This window comes from Pseudophryne corroboree, chromosome 9 (assembly GCF_028390025.1).
Source record: "Pseudophryne corroboree isolate aPseCor3 chromosome 9, aPseCor3.hap2, whole genome shotgun sequence".
NCBI lineage: Eukaryota > Metazoa > Chordata > Amphibia > Anura > Myobatrachidae > Pseudophryne > Pseudophryne corroboree.
Genome location: NC_086452.1, coordinates 50,488,888 through 50,507,477, shown reverse-complemented (window position 1 = coordinate 50,507,477; position 18,590 = coordinate 50,488,888). Strand labels below are relative to the sequence as shown.

At 49.6% G+C, this 18,590-nt stretch overlaps 1 protein-coding gene across 1 annotated transcript in view; it reads left to right on the top strand.

Moving 5' to 3' along the window:
• Nucleotides 1-18,590, top strand: part of C9H1orf210 (chromosome 9 C1orf210 homolog) — a 542,874-nt gene that overhangs the window by 87,915 nt on the left and 436,369 nt on the right. The window lies entirely within an intron of this gene.

Genomic DNA, 18,590 nt, shown 5'->3' with positions numbered 1-18,590 from the left:
GGTACCTTTTTCACTTTATTAAGAGTCTCTTAATACGCCGTTAGTAGAGGCATGGAAGAATCCGGATAAACAGGTTTTTTGCACCTCGCCGGTTCCTGTCTAGTTACCCATTTCCAGAGGGAGAATCCTCCAATGGTGGATTCGTCTGTGTCAAAACTTTCAAAACTGTTAACATTCCAGTAAAACTGCTACTACGCTTAGACTTGTCAGAATGTAAACTAGAAATTATGTTAAAGTCAATGTATACAGCAACAAGGGTGCTGCTTAGACCTGGTTCGGTTGGAAGTGGGGTAAATACGGCTAACACAGCTCAGGTCGGCCCTACTAGGCGACCACCTTATTCTTCTCGCTGATCACATCTGTGGAGCTGCTGAGTATCTATGTATAGCTTCTATGTATGTCGGCCAGGTTAGTTCTCACCTTTTCAGCTTCACTCGTTGCGACCCGACGAGCACTCTGGCTGCGTTCTTGGCTGGCAGTAGCAGAGTCCAAAATAGCAGCGTTGCCTTACGCTGGAGAGATGTTATTTGGTCCTCATTGGTCCATATGGATTTCTCAGACCACTGGGGGGAAAGTCTGGTTTTCTACCATTACCTACACAGGTTCCTAAACGCAATGTTCAAGTCCACCTTTCAAAGCTTTTAGACCTCAGTCCTTTTGAGGCCGTGCTAGAGGCACAGTAGGCGTGATAAAGGACGTAGTTTTCAACAAACCACTAACCGTCATCAGAAGAACGCCGACAAGCCAGTTGCATGATGGGCTTCCAGCCCTTCTCGGATTGGCGTGGTTTCAGACGGTTGTCTCACACCAAAAGCGCCTTTTTCAAGACAGGTATGCCTGTGTCAGAAGACAAGAAGGCAGCTAGGCAGATCGCGATTCAGTCTCTGCTAGTTTCAGCAGTTTGGATCCTGGTCCCTGACAACAAGGTCAGGGTTATTATTCCAGTTTTTTTTTGTAGTACAAAAAAAAAAAGCCGGATGGCTCTGTCAGACTAATATTGATCCTAAAAGGGCTCATTCAGTACACTTACTACAGATTCAAGATGGAATCCCTGCGGTCAATGCCTGCACGTTTATAGCCACAGGAATTCATGCTTGCGCTGGATCTTAAGGATACGTACTTACACCACCTCATCAGAGGTTCTTGCGTGTTACGATACGGCAGAACCATTACCAGTTAGGCTCTACCGTTTGGCCTCTCGTCAGCGCCTCGGGTATTCACCAAAGTGATGTCTGTGATGATAGCTCATCTCAGTTCCCTGGGAGTGATAATCGTTCCGTACTTGGACGATCTGCTCATCAAAGCTCTGTCTGTACTAGTTCAGCACGGTTGGATTGTCAACTCCAAGAAATCACATCTAATTCCGTCTCAACAACTTCAATTCCTAGGTATGATTCTCGATACGGTAAATCAAAGAATTTACCTACCAGAACAGAAAGTACAGGTCATTCGTCATCTGGTACAATTAGTGCTCAAGCCACGCACAGTCTCGGTACATTTGTGCATTCGTCTCTTAGGCTCAATGGTGGCGGCTTTCGAAGCGCTTCAGTTCGGAATATTTCACTCACGTCCTTTTCAACTGGATGTGCTCGCACAGTGGTCGGGCTCGCATCTGCAGATTCACCACAGGGTGAGGTTGTCGCCACGGGCCAGAGTGTCTCTTCTCTGGTGGCTCAAAGTACACAATCTAACCGCAGGGAAATGGTTCGGCACCTGGAATTGGATCATTCTAACGACGGATGCGAGTCTCAGAGGTTGGGGAGCTGTAGTTCAAAATTGTCAGCTCCAGAGTCTCTGGGCGGATCACGAAAGATTGCTGTCTATAAGTGTCCTGGAACTCCGGGTAATTTACAATGCGCTACGTCAAGCAGTGCACATGCTTCGGTCTCAGACGGTTTAGGTGCAGTCAGACAATGCGACGGCAGTCGCATACATCAACAAACAAGGAGGAACGAGAAGCCGCATGGCAATGCGGGAGGTAGCTCGAATCCTCAGTTGGCCGAGTATCACCAAATGATATTGTCGGCAGTATTCATTCCGGGAGTGGACAACTGGGAGTCGGATTATCTCAGCCGTCGGGATTTTCATCCAGGAGAATGGGAATTAAATCCACAAGTGTTTCACATGTTGGTCCAGAGGTGGGGTTACCCTCAAGTGGACCTGATGGCATCTTGCCACAATCATCAAACGCCCAGTATGTGTCCAGAACGAGAGATCCAAAGGCAGTGGCGGTGGATGCTCTCACAATCGCGTGGCCGTACAGCCTCGTGTATCTGTTTCCACCGTTTCCGCTGCTCCCTCTGTTGCTAAAACGGATCAAAAGAGAGTCCGTCACAGTCATACTAGTGGCGCCTCATTGGCCTCGGAGAGCTTGGTTCTCGGATCTCCGCGGACTACTCGCAGACGATCCTTGGCCGCTCCCATTACGTCCGGACTTGTGACAACAGGGTCCGTTCCTTTACCCCGATTTAGCGCGGCTGCGTTTGACGGGGTGGCTGTTGAGACCGCCCTCTTAAGAAGAGAGGGCATTCCAGAATCGGTTATACCAACCATGTTACGAGTTATCCTGTCTTTTGTTATTTCTACAGACAGGGTTAGATGGAGGACTGCGTTTATCCACACTAAAAGTGCAGATATCTGCGTTGTCAATTTACTTTCAAAGACGATTGGCTCTATTGCCGTTGGTACACACTTTTCTGCAAGGTGTCCTCAGAGTACAGCCACCATTCATTCCACCTACAGCGCCATGGGACTTGAATCTAGTTTTAGATTTCTTACAGTCTTTATATTTTGAACCCTTACAACAAGTGGATATTAAGTTTCTCACTTGGAAAATTATTTTCTCCTAGCCTTAGCTTCGGCAAGGCGTGTTTCAGATTTGGGTGCCTTGTCATGCAAGCCACCGTATTTGGTGTTTCATGATGACAGAGCGGAACTTCGGACGAATCCCGCTTTCTTACCAAAAGTAGTGTCATTTTTTCACATCAATCAACCAATCGTAGTTCCTGTGTTAACAGGAGATTCTGGAACTTTGGATGTGGTACGCACACTACGCGTTTATGTATCCCGAACGTCTACAGTTCGTAAGACGGATACGTTGTTTGTTCTTTATGATGCTGCCAAGATGGGTGGCCAGCTTCTAAGCAGACCTTATCCAGATGGATAAAACTGACCATACGTCAATCTTACCTTCATGCTAGGTTACAGCCGCCTACATTAGTAACAGCTCATTCCACACGTTCTGTGGGAACGTCATGGGCAGCGGGTCGTGGAGCTTCTACGACCCAACTTTGCCATGCGGCTACATGGTCTTCAGTGCACACGTTTGTGCGCTTTTACAAGTTTGATACGTTTGCGGCATCAGCATCTAGCTTTGGCCGCCTAGTGTTACAGGTGCCAAACAGCTCTCCCGCCCACGGGGGAAGCTTTGGTACGTCCCAAGAGTACTCCAGTGACCCCTAGTGGATGAAAAAGAAAATAGGATTTTGGTACTTACCAGGTAAATCCTTTTCTTTGAATCCATAGGGGGCACTGGACGCCCACCCAGAGCAGTTTTACCTGGCTTGTGGTAAGTTCAGGGGATCTTATGGTAACACACTCTCACCGACTGGTTCAAATTATCAAGTTCTAATTGGTTATGGTATCAACTGTTTAGTTGTCAGTAACGTTATGTGTCAACTTTATTGTTGTCCGTTATGTTGTATATAATTCTCCATTGTCAACCTCTCTATAGCTCCTGTTCGGCTCAGTAAAAAACACTGAGGTACTCTGGGATATGTAGAGGAGGAGTAGTTCCAAAATTAATTTATTCAGTGCCTTGTTCCTGCGGAAGCCGTCCATATCCCAAGAGTACTCCAGTGCCCCCTATGGATTCAAAGAAAAGGATTTACCTGGTAAGTACCAAAATCCTATTTTTTGAATTGCCGTTGTTACTGCCTCTCTTTCTGGAAGAGAAGCTGGCAAGGTCAAATTGAAAAATCGGCATGGGGGGATGTCTTGAAACTCTAGTTTGTACCCATGGGACACTATTTGTAAGACCCATGGGTCCAGGCCAGATTGAATCTAGATTTGACTGAAAGGTTTCAGACGTGCTCCCACCCGAACGCAAGGGATCCCCAGCGTCATGCTGCAGATTTGGCAGAAGCAGGGGTGGACTTCTGCTCCTGCGATCCGGGAGATGCTGTGGATTTTTTTCCTTTTCCCCTTGCACTACCTGCAAAAAAAGGGAAACCTTTGGCTTTTTTTTTATTTTTTTTATTTGTTGGGCCGAAAGGACTGCATGTGAGAGTGATGTGTCTTTTTCGCCGGTGTAGGAGCATAAGGCAAGAATGTCGACTTACCTGCAGTAGCCTCCGGGACTAACGCATCCAGCCCATCACCAAACAAGGCCTCACCCTTATATGGGAGAGCCTCCATATTTCTTTTGGAATCTGCATCAGCATTCCACTGGCGAATCCACAACGCCCTCTGAGCCGATACTGCCATGGTAGCGGTTCTTGATCCCAAGAGACCAATATATTTCATGGTTTCTAGTATGTACGCAGCAGCGTCTTTGATGTGACCTAACGTTAGGAGTATCTCGTCTCCATCTATTGTGTCAATGTCTAATGACAAGTTTTCTGACCACTTTTCAATAGCACTACTCACCCACGCACAGACAATGGTAGGCCTGAGTAGTGTCCCATTGGCCACATCAATAGATCATCTCACTCACTTGCGTTGGTCTGCTCCTTAAGTGAAGCCATTCCAGGTGCAGGGAGAAACACCTTTTCTCTTTTATGACAGGGCCCTGTCTAAAATAAGGGAGGGAAACCCACCTTTTGGAAAAAGATAAGCTGCCTGAATTCCTTTTGGGAATCTGAAATTTCTTTTCAGGTTAAATCCAAGAGACTGTTCAACTCCTGAGGTGGAGGGAAAATTACATTACATTACTTCTTTACTAAAGTAAACCCTCTCCTTGTGGTAAAAGAGGGGACTTCGTATCTTCTAACACCACCTTTATAGCTAAAACATGTTTTGAATGCTTTTTTGCTAAGTTAGGACCTATTCCCCTGGAATCACTAGTGTCGACACAGGAATCAGAGTCTGTGTCGGTATCAGATTGTACTACTTGTGTAAATTTGTATGTGACCCAGAGGGGTCCCTGTGGATGAAAGGCAGAACTATTAAAAATCACATCTTCAACAGATTATTTTCAGTTTTCTGTATGAGATTCAGTCCAACCTCTTACTGATATGATTCACACTGTCATGCAGGGGTGTATCTAGGGGTCCAAGCGCCCCTGGCAAAGTAAGCGGCCGGCTCCCTGCCCCCCCTACACACATTTGAAATAAGGTGCGAGTATTGAAAATGGGGCATGGTCTTGTGGGGGAAGGGCGTGTACACAATAGTACTTCCAAATCAAATTATGCCACACAGTACCCTAACCCTCCCACGTGGCTTGCCAGTGGAGACATTAGCACCAACTCGATCCGGATTTTGGCATTCTGCATCGCTGTCTATGTTGGGATGCCAGCATCAGCATTCCGAGCAGTTTTGGGATGCTGGCGTCAGCTTTCCGACCGCCGATCTATAGCACTGTGCTATATAACAATTGCTGTGTACCTGGTGAGAGTGTGCCGGCGTGTCCATCAGCACTGCACTGCACTAGTGATCAGACTCAAAATAAACTACAGTTCCCAGCAGCCCTTGCTGCCGGCAGCTCCCAGCAACAAGGGCTGCTGGGAGCTGTAGATTATTTTGAGTATGATTACAAGTGCTGTGCTGCCGGACACCGGCGCCGCTTCAGCAGTAACAGACTCTCACCAGGTACAGTCTGATATTACTACTTTTCTACCCTTTGGCCGCTGGTGGCACCGCCATGCGGCGCGCCCTCCTTGCCTTGTTCCCCTGGCGAGTGCCATCCTGGCCAATGGGTAGATACACCCCTGCTGTCATGTAACATTTCACCCAGTCAGGCTCTTGGTGTCATATTACACCTCTGTGTCCCTAACATGGCTCCCACAGAGGGAGTTCCCTGCCACAGACATGTCACACATGTGCACAACCACACCACAGACACTCCGGGACTTATAGGGGACAGACCCACAGTAAAATCTGTCAGAGGGACACAGATAGGATTTGCCAGTTCACAACCCAGCGCCAGTAACACAATGTCTGTGAACACAAAATGCCCACTGACATGCAGCGCTTTTATAATGTTAATCACACAATTATATAGCACCAAATTCACTGTGCCCCCCCCCCCCTGTTTTGCACCCTAATACTTGTTCAGTAGTAGAGGAGGACCAGCGTTGTCTCTGCAGCCTGAGGAGAGAGAGAAAATGGCGCTGAGCAGTGTGCTGGTTGACTGGTTGACTGAGGAGGAAGCTCCACTCTTCAATGGCGTGTTTCTCCTCAGCTTTTATGAGGTAATTTTTTATACTGGCCGGAGTAGGACTGTGCCTCAGCAACTTATGCCCTTTATTTATGCCAGTTTCCATAGGTTTCATGCTGCCCAGGGCGCCCCCCCCCCGCACCATGCACCCTGCAGTGCCTGTGTATGTGTGGGCAACATGGCGCGCTGCGTTCCCGCCAACCGCGCAGTACCTTTAGCCGTCACTTTCTTGATTGAAGATCTGTCCTCTAACACTCACCTGTCTTCTGACTTCTGGCTCCGTGAGGGGGGTGACGGCGTGCTGTGGTAGTTAGCATCTAGACACGGCTAGCGTTCAGTTCCCTTCAGGAGCTAATGGTGTCCTGTCCTGAAGTTGGTTCCTACTTCTGCCCCCTCAGTCCCACGAAGCAGGGAGACTGTTGCCAGCAGTTCTCCCTGAAAATAAAAAACCTAACATAAGTCTTTTCAGAGAAACTCAGTAGAGCTCCTCTGGAGTGCATCCAGTCTGCCTGGGCACATTTCTAAAACTGAGGTCTGGAGGAGGGGCATAGAGGGAGGAGCCAGTTCACACCCTTGAAAAGTCTTAAAGTGCCCATGGCTCCTGCGGAACCATCTATACCCCATGGTACTGAAGTGGACCCCAGCATCCTCTAGGACGTATGAGAAAGGGGTATAAGTGGTTGGCTGCAATACATTACTACCCATCTTTAAAGACAGGTACCTTAAGTCCTATTACACCATTTAATCTAGCTACACACTAGAGCGATTTTCCGATTCAGCAGAGAAACGGCACAATTTTTAATATCGGTGGTACACACTATCAGAGGTGTATCTCGGGGTCCGGGCGCCCCTGGCAAAGTAAGGGACTGGCGCCCTCATATTGGAAATAGGAAAGGCTCATGTGCAAAAAAGGGGCATGATCTTGTGGGAAAGGGACATTACCACAAAATAGTACTCCCAATTGAAATTACGTTTCACAGTAGTACAGTAGTAATCCTTGTCACACTGTGGAGAAATCAGCAGTGCCGAGTGCGGCCAAGGAGGGGCACCGCATGGCGATGCCACCCGAAGCCAGGGGGTATAATCAAATATTAATGGCAATGAAAAGGTATCTCTGCTCACTACCTAGTAGTGGTGATGTAGTGATATATTAAGGATAGTATTCTAGTAGTTTATTTTGAGTTTCTTCACTGTGGTGCATTGCAGTACCGAACACCGGTGCCAGCTCCTGGCTGCTGCGTGAACCACCTGACCTGGCACTGCCACTACTAAGTGATTCCACCCCCTGGCCAAGGATGGCAACACCAAAAAGCATCCCCTCCTCGGCCAGTGCACCTGGTGAGTGCCATCCTGGCCAATGGGTACTGTAGATAACCTCCTGACCCGAGCACATAGCCGTAGTCCCCACATCATTCCAGCATAGAAGTAGTCTCCATCCCCCTTCCAGCACATAGCCGTAGTCTCCATCCCCCTTCCAGCACATAGCCGTAGTCTCCATCCCCCTCCCAGCACATAGCCGTAGTCTCCATCCCCCTCCCTGCACATAGGCATAGTCTCCCTCCTCCCTGCACATAGGCATAGTCTCCCCACCTGCACATACACATAGTCTTCTCCCTCCCTGCACATAGCCTTAGTCTCCCCTCCCTGCACACACTGTAGGCATAGCCTCCCCCTCCCTGCACATAGCCATAGTCTCCCCTCCCTGCACATAGACATAGTCTCCCCTCCCTGCACATAGACATAGTCTCCCCTCCCTGCACATAGACATAGTCTCCCCTCCCTGCACATAGGCATAGTCTCCCCTCCCTGCACATAGGCATAGTCTCCCCCCTCCCTGCACATAGCCATAGTCTCCCCCCTCCCTGCACATATCCATAGTTTCCCGCCTCCCTGCACATAGGCATAGTCTCCCCTCCCTGCACATAGGCATAGTCTCCTTCCTCCCTGCACATAGGCATAGTCTCCCTCCTCCCTGCACATAGGCATAGTCTCCCCACCCTGCACATAGCCATAGTCTCCACCCTCCCTGCACATATCCATAGTCTCCCGCCTCTCTGCACATAGGCATAGTCTCCCCTCCCTGCACATAGACATAGTCTCCCCTCCCTGCACATAGACATAGTCTCCCCTCCCTGCACATAGGCATAGTCTCCCCTCCCTGCACATAGGCATAGTCTCCCTCCTCCCTGCACATAGCCATAGTCTCCCCCCTCCCTGCACATATCCATAGTTTCCCGCCTCCCTGCACATAGCCATAGTCTCCCCTCCCTGCACATAGGCATAGTCTCCTTCCTCCCTGCACATAGGCATAGTCTCCCTCCTCCCTGCACATAGGCATAGTCTCCCCACCCTGCACATAGCCATAGTCTCCACCCTCCCTGCACATATCCATAGTCTCCCGCCTCTCTGCACATAGGCATAGTCTCCCCTCCCTGCACATAGGCATAGTCTCCCCCCTCCTTGCACATATCCATAGCAGTGGCGTGCGGTGAGGTCAGTAGCTGGTGAGGCACTGCAGCCATAATGTTTGCTAAGTCCCGCCGATGACCCATACCACCGCAGTGCTGATGCCCACTACCACCCCTGTGCTGATGCACGCTACCACCCCAAGCCATTACCAGGTACTGCCACCATCTCTGATGCAGCAGCTTGTGCAGGTGAGGGATCTTTTCAGATCCCTCCCCGCTGTCTCCACACCGTTTTCCCAGCTCTGTGGTTGTCCATTGCTGCAGTAATCCTCCTGCCATAGAGCCCATCTCATCCCACTAGGCAGACGCAGCAGCAGAAGTCTGCAAGGTCCCCTGTCAGCCGGGCAGACTCTGCCCCCTCCCCCCTCACCTCACAGACAGCCTTTCTCACGCTGCCAGGCAGAGAGCAGCAGAGTTCTGCAGTTACAGCAATCCCTCTCGCCGACTGTAGTGATTTCCCCTGCCAGACAGTGGAATCCATGATTCTCCCCTCTATGGCCCTCCCTGCTCACCTGGACCCCTGAGCAGCGCTCACCTGGACACCCGCACTGGGGACTGTGTGCGCTGGCTGTGCCGGCAGCGGGAACCATGAGACACCAGGGGGAAGAGAGAACACAGAGATCTGTGTGCGCCGGCAGCGGGAAACCATGAGAGACACCAGGGACAGTGGTGGAACTAGTGAGTGATGGGCTCAGGTGCAAAAATATGCTTTGGGCCCCTGCCCAATGACTATGAGGACCGACTTCCATTACCTGATCAGATGAGTATACAGAATGTTGGTAACTAGTGTGCCTCTATAGAAGGGCTTTCCAATTAAGATTGTGAGTGGACCACTGTGAAAAATTCAAAAGATTTGGGACACTGTATATTTCAAGTTTAATATAAGAACAAAAATAAAGTTTAAAATATATTACGCATTCTGTATCCCAACAGACTCTTCCTCCGCAGGACACCAGCATTTATCATATATCTCCCAATGCTCACTAGCTTGTGACACATGTCCCCATGCACAGCAGCTACTGACACATTATGCCACACCGTGGAGCAGGTTATACACATTATACCACACCAAGGAGCAGATTGTACAAATTATACCACACCGTGGAGCAGATTATACACATTATGCCACACCGTGGAGCAGATTATACACATTATACCACACCGTGGAGCAGATTATACACATTATGACACACCGTGGAGCAGATTATACACATTAAGGCACACCGTAGAGCAGATTATACACATTATACCACACCGTGGAACAGATTATACAAATTATGCCACACTGTAGAGCAGATTATACACATTATGCCACACCATGGATCAGATTATACACGTTATGACACACCGTGGAGCAGATTATACACATTATACCACATTGTGGAGCAGATTATACACATTAAGGCACACCGTAGAGCAGATTATACACATTAAGACACACCGTGGAGCAGATTATACACATTATAGCACACCATGGAGCAGATTATACAAATTATGCCACACTGTAGAGCAGATTATACACATTATGCCACACCATGGATCAGATTATACACGTTATGACACACCGTGGAGCAGATTATACACATTATACCACATTGTGGAGCAGATTATACACATTAAGGCACACCGTGGAGCAGATTATACACATTATAGCACACCATGGATCATATTATACACATTATGCCACACCATGGATCAGATTATACACATTATGCCACTGTGTAGAGCAGATTATACACATACAGTATACATTATGACACACTTCTTATCTGGAGCCTCCTCACTCACACAGCAGCAGTTTACTACCTGTCCCCCACTTAAAAGTACAGTACACAGCAGTCTGTGGCGTGAGGAAGGGGGACCGTAGCATGAATGTTGTAGCATGGCAGATTTTGGAAGGTAGGGGGTCGGGAGTAAGGGTGCAAATAGAAGGTGCATGCATTACTACTGAGAGGATGGAGGGGACACAGCTGACAGACCTACAGTATGGGAGCCGCAAGTGAGTATGAGAAACTGAAGGCAAGTGAAGTGCATCGCTGTGTCCAAAGGGAGGGTTCTTCAGAGAGAGGAAGGAAGGAGTGGGATGGGGAAGGCAGCATGCGCTATTAGGGAGTGTGTGTTACAGCCCTTACTGTACTGTACCTTAATCCATGCCGTGCCCGGCAGTGACACCAACAGCGCTCACAGTCGCGGCGATGTGGATTTGAGAGGAGGGTCCTCACTCCTCTCTTCAGGCTGGGCCACTATCGTACTTGTTTGTTAAGGCTGGTGTCCCCACTGCCAGCGCGCACAGTCTCCTGTGTTCCACACCCCCTTCCCCGTGTCCCCCCGCAGACGGCGCGCACAGACCCCTGTGTTCCCCCTTCCCCCTGGTCCAGGGGGAACACGGGTCTATGCGCGCCGTCTGTGGGGACACACAGGGAAGGGGGTGTGGGATCACCGGGGACTGTGCGCGCTGGCAGTGGGGACACCAGGGGGATGGAGGAACAGACTTACTGCGGCAGGGTATGTAGGGATGCGGTGCCCTCCTAAATATGGTGCCCGTGCCTTACGCACCCTTCTACTAGGTCCAGGGTTAATGATAGGTCCGGCCCTCCCACTGCCCAATCATAGCTTCTTTAGTGACAGGGGCGTGCTTTCAGATGAGCTGAAAGCACGCCCCTGTCAAAGCGGCACTGCTACTAGGTGCCGCTTATTAGGCTTTTCTCAATGGGCTTTCACTGCCCAGTGCTGGCCCCGCCCCCCGCTTACGGACATTTCTCGCTGACGGCTGGAGGCACCGAGAAAGGTGCCTCCAAAACACATTTAAAGTCGTTTTTTTATAGGGTAAAATTATTAAAATAATACACAGCCTAAAGAAGATACTTATGACACAGAATATGTGTCATAAGTATCTTCTTTACATTATTTTAATCATATGACAGGGGAGGCACTGCCTCCCCTGACTGCACGTCCCTGACATAGTCTCCCCCCCTGCACATATCTATAGCCCCCCCCCCCCGCACATAGGCATAGTCTCCTGCCTCCCTGCGCATAGGCATAATCTCCCCCCTCTCTGCACATAGCCATAGTCTCCCCTCCTGCACACAGGCATAGTCTCCCCCCTCCCTGCACATATCTATAGTTTCCACCCCTGCACATAGGCATAGTCTCCCCCCTCCCTGAACAATGTCTTCGCCATCCCCTGCATATAGTTCTCTCCCCTTAAAGAACATATCCGTAATATGTATATCTAGTGTGATGAGCTGGGCATCACCTGGGCTGAAGGATCGCACAATAGGCAGGAACACCACACTTCCGCACCACACCACACTTTCTGAAGAATGTGAAAGTAAACTACAGCTCCCAGCAACCTTTGCTTGCAGGAGCTCCCGACAGCAAGGGCTGCTGGTAACTGTAGTTTATTTTCACTTTCTTCATTAGTGCATTGCAGTACCGAACACCAACGCTTGTTCCTGAATACTGTGCGATCCTTCAGCACAGGAGATGCCACTACTGATTCCTCCCATTGGCCGAGTGTGGCACTGCCAGGCAGCGCCCCCTCCTTGGCGAGTGCCATCGTGGCCAATGGGTAGATACACCCCTGGTGCCAGTTACATATAATGACCCCAGTAGTGCAGTACCAGTTACGCATAATGCCTCAGAGTATAGTGCCAGATACACATATGCCCACAGTGCCAGATACAAATATACCCCCACAATGCAAGATACACATACGCCCCCACCAAGCCAGACACTCGTATGCCCCCACCAAGCCAGACACTCGTATGCCCCTACAGTGCCGGACACTCGTATGCCCCCACAGTGCCGGACACTCGTATGCCCCCACAGTGCCGGACACTCGTATGCCCCCACAGTGCCGGACACTCGTATGCCCCCACAGTGCCGGACACTCGTATGCCCCCACAGTGCCGGACACTCGTATGCCCCCACAGTGCCGGACACTCGTATGCCCCCACAGTGCCGGACACTCGTATGCCCCCACAGTGCCGGACACTCGTATGCCCCCACAGTGCCGGACACTCGTATGCCCCCACAGTGCCGGACACTCAAATGCCCCCACAGTGCCAGATACACGTATGCCCCCACAGTGTCAGCTACACATATGCCCCCACAGTGTCAGATACACATATGCCCCATGTTGATTTTACTATTAAAGGCAGCACTTATAGGTAGATTAACTTTTAGAGGTGACAGCTATCCCCCCACCCCCATGTAGTTCCTCAACAGCAGGGATGCCCATTAATGATCAAAGAATACAGCAGCAGCAGCCACTGTAATTGGCTCCGGGGTTCAGCACCGCACCAGAATACAGACAAGAAACTCTACATAAACTACACCCTCCATCAGCCGCTGCTGCATACTGTGATCATTACTGGGCATCCCTGCTGGTAAGGAACTACATGGGGTGGGGGTATAGCTGCTGCCTTTAAAAGTGAATCTACCTACTGCCCGCGGGTGGCACCTCTGGACGGCGCCCCTCCTTGGCTGGCGCCCCTGGCGAGTGCCATCCTGGCCAATAGGAAGATACACCCCTGCACACTATATCATTTATCTTAAAAACTTGCCGATTTTCAGGTGCACCGATCGCTTGGGAAAAATCGTATACCCCACACACTAGACGATTTTCGCTGAGGACATTGGGGTATATTTACTAAGGTCCCGATTTTGACCGAGATGCCGTTTTTTCTTCAAAGTGTCATTTCGGTAATTTACTAAGCAAAAATCTCGGCAGTGATGAGGGCATTCGTAATATTTTGGAAGTCTTAGGAAAAAATCACGAATCAATACACCATCGGTCAAATACGCCTGCAATTTGGTAGAAATCGGTAATTTACTAAAGTGCAAATCACAAACACTGCCGACAATAGCCAAACACTGCCGTGCAGAAATACAATTCGTGAAAAAGTGCTAAAAAAAACCAGACCTGCTTTTTTATCCCGTGTTTGGATAGGCATGCACGGATCCATGAGATCCGTGCATGTTTATCAGTGGGAAGGGGATGGGAAAGTGTTTTTTTTTTTAAATTGCGTGGGGTCCCCCCCTCCTAAGCAAAACCAGCCTCGGGCTCTTTGAGCCGGTCCTGGTTGCAAAAATATGGGAAAAAAATTGATAGAGGTTCCCCCATATTTAAACAACCAGCACCGGGCTCTGCGCCTGGTCCTGGTTCCAAAAATACGGGGGACAAAAAGCGTAGGGGTCCCCCGTATTTCTGAAACCAGCACCGGGCTCCACTAGCCAGATACATAATGCCACAGCCGGGGGACACTTTTTTATATAGCTCCCGGCGCCCCTGGCATTACATAACCAACTAGTCACCCCTGGCCGGGGTACCCTGGAGGAGTGGGGACCCCTTCAATCAAGGGGTCCCCCCCCTCCAGCCACCCAAGGACCAGGGGTGAAGCCCGAGGCTGTCCCCCCCCCCATCCAAGGGCTGCGGATGGGAGGCTGATAGCCGTTGTGTAAAAAAAAGAATATTGTTTTTAGTAGCAGTACTACAAGTCCCAGCAAGCCTCCCCCGCAAGCTGGTACTTGGAGAACCACAAGTACCAGCATGCAGAGGAAAACCGGGCCCGCTGGTACCTGTAGTACTACTACTAAAAAAATACCCCAATAAAAACATAAGACACACACCTTGAAAGTATAACTTTAATACATACATACACACCTCCATATACACTTACCTTATGTTCACACGAGGGTCGGTCCTCTTCTCCATGTAGAATCCATGGTGTACCTGTGGAAAAAATTATACTCCCAAAATCCAGTGTAGAAGGCTCTTCTTCTTGTAATCCATTTGTAATCCACGTACTTGTCAAAATAAAAAAACGGACACCCGACCTCGCACTGAAAGGGGCCCCATGTTTTCACATGGGGCCCCTTTCCCCGAATGCCAGGAACCCCCTCTGACTTAAGTCTAAGAGGGTTCCATCAGCCAATCAGGGAGCGCCACATTGTGGCACCCTCCTGATTGGCTGTGTGCTCCTGTACTGTATGACAGGCGGCACACGGCAGTGTTACAATGTAGCGCCTATGCGCTCCATTGTAACCAATGGTGGGAACTTTGTGGTCAGCGGTTGACCGAAAGTAACCTCACCGCTGACCACAAAGTTCCCACCATTGGTTACAATGGAGCGCATAGGCGCTACATTGTAACACTGCATAACGGCTATCAGCACATAACGGCTATCAGCCTCCCATCCGCAGCCCTTGGATGGGGGACACAGCCTCGGGCTTCACCCCTGGTCCTTGGGTGGCTGGAGGGGGGGGACCCCTTGATTGAAGGGGTCCCCACTCCTCCAGGGTACCCCGGCCAGGGGTGACTAGTTGGTTATGTAATGCCAGGGCCGCCGGGAGCTATATAAAAGTGTCCCCCGGCTGTGGCATTATGTATCTGGCTAGTGGAGCCCGGTGCTGGTTTCAGAAATATGGGGGACCCCTACGCTTTTTGTCCCCCATATTTTTGGAACCAGGACCAGGCGCAGAGCCCGGTGCTGGTTGTTTAAATATGGGGGAACCTCTATCATTTTTCCCCCCATATTTTTGCAACCAGGATCGGCTCAAAGAGCCCGAGGCTGGTTTGGCTTAGGAGGGGGGACCCCACGCAATTTTTTTTTACATTTTAACCATGTTTTTTTTTTTTTTACAAGGTGCACAATGAAGCCCAGCACGGATCTCTCAGATCCGTCCGAGATTCATTGTATTAAAGTTGGCAGTGTTTTACAAGTCACTCATGTAAAACACTGCCTAAAAAAACGAATGACATAGACATCGGTAAAACCGAAAATGCAGAATACGGCAGCTTAGTAAATTAGTCGTACTAATTTCAAAAAGTTGCATATTTACACTTTCGATGTCATTCGTGATTGAACTTTGACCTCAAACGGGAAAATACGATTTTTAGTAAATATACTCCATTGAGTCAGATTATCGGGAATGCCCACACACTACACTATGGGGGTCATTCCGAGTTGATCACAGCTGTGCTAAATTTAGCACAGCTACGATCATAAACTCAGACATGTGGGGGGTACGCCCAGCACAGGGCTAGCCCGCCCCGCATGTCAGTACGGCCCCCCCCCCCCCCCCGCACAAATACAAAAGCATCAATGCCTTTGTATTTGAGGAGTAACTCCCGGCCAGCGCAGCTTCTGCGGCTGGCCGGGAGTTACTCGTCGTTCCCGCTGGCCGCAGTGGCTGCGTTGGTCGGACCGCTCCCCCTTAACGCCGCCGTTCAGCCCCCTCCTGCCTAGCGACCGCCTCTGTCTCAGAGGCGATCGCTAGGTAACGACGGCTGCCATGCGCCGGCGCACTGCGGCGCCGGAGCATGCGCAGTTCCGACCCGATCGCTGTGCTGCGACAAACTGCAGCTAGCGATCGGGTCGGAATGACCCCCATGTCGTTACATCGTGGCCGACATGCATCAGACTTTTTGAATGATCGGAAAGTCGTAACCGAGGGTTTTTTGGCATTTGGCCAAAAAGGTCATGAATACCCGCTTCACCTAAAAAAGACAGATCACCTGATAATTGGCAGATTGGGCGATAGTTGTATAGTGTGTACCTAGCTTTACAGTACATTGTGCTGCACCAGAGTTGCTGCCCTATCCCACCTTCCACCTTGCTCCCTCGGAGAGGGAATCTTCAGTCTGCATAGCATTCAGCCTTTTACTGAGACTGTATTTTCATTCTTGAAATTATGGGTGTTGTGTGGCCCTTTTAAAGGTTGGAGGGTCACCCATGCAACTAGCAAAGTGTACCGGGCTGTCCATCATCGCAGTAGGCTATGCAGGGCGGGCCTGAGCCTAATGTTGTTGGTAAGCGGATATAGGCCCTCGTTCCGAGTTGTTCGCGATTTTCCGCTAATTGCAAATGCGCAATGTTCGCACTGCGCCAGCACCAAGTAAATTTGCTAAGAAGTTTTTTTTTTTACTCACGGCATTACGAGGTTGTTTCTTCGTTCTGGTGATCGGAGTGTGATTGACAGGAAGTGGGTGTTTCTGGGCGGAAACTGGCCGTTTTATGGGAGTGTGTGAAAAAACGCTACCGTTTCTGGGAAAAACGCAGGAGTGGCTGGAGAAACAGGGGAGTATCTGGGCGAACGCTGGGTGTGTTTGTGACGTCAAACCAGGAACGAAACTGACTGAACTGATCGCAGTGGCAGAGTAAGTCCCGAGCTACTCAGAAACTGCAAAGAAATTTCTATTCGCAATTTTGAGAATCTTTCGTTCGCAATTTTGATAAGCTAAGATTCACTCCCAGTAGGCGGCGGCTTAGCGTGTGCAATGCTGCTAAAAGCAGCTTGCGAGCGAACAACTCGGAATGAGGGCCCTAGATTTTGGTGCCCCTTGGTGGAATAAACCCTCATATATTTACATAACTGTCATTTATTTAGTGTGTAAAATATCGGTAGTACAGGTAAAAAATGTAACAATGACACAAGGGAATTTGTAGATCATAAAATAAAAAAAGTAAAACACATATGAGTCACGTAAAAAACAATAACACACTCATAAGCCCCCACAGCAAAACAATAAAACACAATACACATTAAAAAAACAAACTGATCCTTAGGCATTTGATCTTTGGCCCTTATTCAAAGACGTACGCTACTGCGTCCCGCAGCGCAGTTTGCCTATATCGGCAAACTGTGGAAGGATGCGGCCACAATGTGATTGACCGCAGTGGACATGTGCGGCGATGCAGCGTTCGGGAGGCGTGTTAAGCTGAACGGGAGGGGCGTGCCGGGAGCGTTTTCGAAGTGGTCCGTGATGTCTCACGCAGCCGTTTCGAATATAAAAATGACTGCAGAAAGGCTGATGCGCTGCCAGGGGTCAACCTTAGTTCGATGCGGCGCCATACATGCTGTGTGGCCTTGCCCTGTGCTGGGCGCCCCCCAGCATGTGAGGAGATGGACGCAGATCTTGCTGCATATATCTCTGAATAAGGTCCTTTGATCCTTTGGTCTTTGTAAGGATATTCATATGTCTTACTGTACTTGGGTATGTTTAAATTTCTCTACTGTCTTAGCCTTTACCACTTATCCACTATCCTTTCTGCATTATTATTATTAATATAAATACTGTATCACAGGCAGGGTGAACTATATATACACTGTAGTATTATTATTATTATTATTCTAGTTATTATATACAGGCCAGTTCTAGACCTTGCGAAGCGACAGTTTTCTTTGTCGCCGCCCCCCATATTTAAAACAGGGACAGTGTGCGACAAAGGAGATAATGAGAGAGAGAAAGACAGATAGAGGTAAGGGCAAGAGAGAGAGGTGAGGACAAGAGAGGGAGAGAGAGAGAGGTGAGGACAAGAAAGAGAGAGAGAGAGCTGATGATGACAGAGAAAGAGGTGAGGACAAGAGGAAGCGAGAGAGGGGGCGAGGACAAGAGAGATGGGTGAGGACACGAGAGAGAGAGAGAGAGGGTTGAGGACAAGAGAGAGAGAGGGAGGTGAGGACGAGAGAGAGAGGGGGGTGAGGCAAAGAGAGAGAGAGAGGTAGGTGAGGCCAAGAGAGAGAGAGAGAGAGGTGAGAACAAAAGAGAGAGTGGCACGGACAAGAGAGAGGTGAGGACACGAGAGAGTGAGAGAGAGACAGGTGAGGAGAGAGAGAGGTAAGGACAAGAGAGAGGTGAGGACACGAGAGAGTGAGAGAGAGACAGGTGAGGACAAGAAAGAGGTGAGGAGAGAGAGAGGTAAGGACAAGAGAGAGGTGAGGACACGAGAGAGTGAGAG